Here is a 1,838-nt window from a genome sequence, read left to right as displayed (position 1 = left end):
CTTCAAAATATAGGTCATAATGCTCCTAATGCTAGAGGCTAGAGATAAGGCACCTCAAAACCAGAGGTCGAAAAGCTCCTAATGCTAGAGATAAGGCACCTAAAAATAGAGGTCATCTTCTTCTTCTATGTCTGCATCTTTTCCCACTTTTATGTGGGGTCGATGTTTCTGGCCAGCGTTCTCCATCTACCTCTGTCCCACACTTCATCACCGATTAATCCCTTTGATCGAAGGTCATAAAGCCCCTAAAGTTAAAGTTAAGGCACCTAAAAACCGAGGTAAAAAAAGATCCTAATGCTAGAGATAAGGCACCTCAAAATATAAGTAAAAAATTCCCCTAATGCTAGAGTAAAGCACCTGGCACCTCAAAATCAGGGGTAAAGAAGCCCCTAATGCTAGAGATAAGGCACCTTAAAATAGAGGTCATAAAGTCCCTAACGCTAAAGATAAGGCACCTCAAAACAGAGGTCAAAAGCCCCTAATGCTAGAGATAAGGCGCCTAAAAATAGAGGTAAAAAAGCTCCTAATGGTAGAGACAGGGCACCTAAAAATAAAGGTAAAAAGCCCCTAATGCTAGAGATAAGGCACCTTAAAATAGAGGTAAAAAAGCCGCTAATGTTTGAGATAAGGCACCTAAAAATAGAGGTCATAAAGCCCCTAAATCTAAAATTAAGGCACCTAAAAATAGAGGTCAAAAGGCTCCTAATGATAGAGATAAGGCACCTCAACATAGAGGTAAAAAATCCCCTAATGTTAGAGATAAGGCACCACAAAATCAGAGGTCTAAAAGCCCCTAATGCTACAGATTAGGCTCCTAAAAATACAAGTAAAAAAAGCTCCTAATGCTAGAGATAAGGCACCTCAAAATAAGAGGTCAAAAAGGACCTAATGCTAGAGATAAGGCCCCTGAAAATAGGAGGTAAAAAAACCCTAAAGCTAGAGATAAGGCACCTTAAAATAGGAGGTCAAAACGCCCCTAATGCTAGAGATAAGGTACCTCGAAATAGAGGTCATAAAGCCCCTAAGGCTAAAGTTAAAGTACCTAAAAATGGAGGTAAAAAAGCCCCTAATGCTAGAGATAAGGGTCCTCAAAATAGGGGCCAAATATCCCCTTAGTGCTAGAGATAAGGCATCTAAAAATAGAGGTAAAAAAGACCCTAATTCTAGAGATAAGGCACCAAAAATAGACGTAAAAAAACCCTAATGCTAAAGTTAAGGCACCTAAAAATAGAGGTAAAAAAGCCCCTAATGCTAGAGATAAGGCATCTGAAAATAGAGGTAAAAAAGCCCGTAATGCTAAAGTTAAGGCGCCTAAAAATAGAGGTGAAAAAAACCCTGATGCTAGGTATGAGGCATCTAAAAATATAGAGGTCATAAAGCTAAAGTTAAAACACCTAAGATAGAGGTAAAAAAAGACCCTAATGCTAGAGATAAGGCACCTCAAAATAGAGGTCAAAGAACCTCAATTGCTAGGATTAAGGCACCTCAAAATAAGAGGTCAAAAAGCCCCAGATGCTAGAGGTAAGGAACCTCAAAATGTGGGCCTTAGAGGTGCTACAATTGAATAGAGCATATACTTCAGGTATTTTTTATGAATGAAATGACCACGCTTCAGCCAGGTGAGTGGCGAACTAAACAGTCAATATACCTGCTCCTCACCATGCAGGGGCTCCTGGTACTTAACACCCGTCAGTGAGTCCGGGACTTTTCATGTACTATATAGCCATCCATGTCTGGACTCCGATAGATCGGACGCAAATAGTGTTGTAACTTGGCAAGTAAATATATATATATATATATATATATATATATATATAATATAAATTATATATATATAT

This window comes from Palaemon carinicauda, chromosome 19 (assembly GCF_036898095.1).
Source record: "Palaemon carinicauda isolate YSFRI2023 chromosome 19, ASM3689809v2, whole genome shotgun sequence".
In the NCBI taxonomy this organism is placed as follows: domain Eukaryota; kingdom Metazoa; phylum Arthropoda; class Malacostraca; order Decapoda; family Palaemonidae; genus Palaemon; species Palaemon carinicauda.
Note: the sequence above shows the minus strand (reverse complement) of the source record.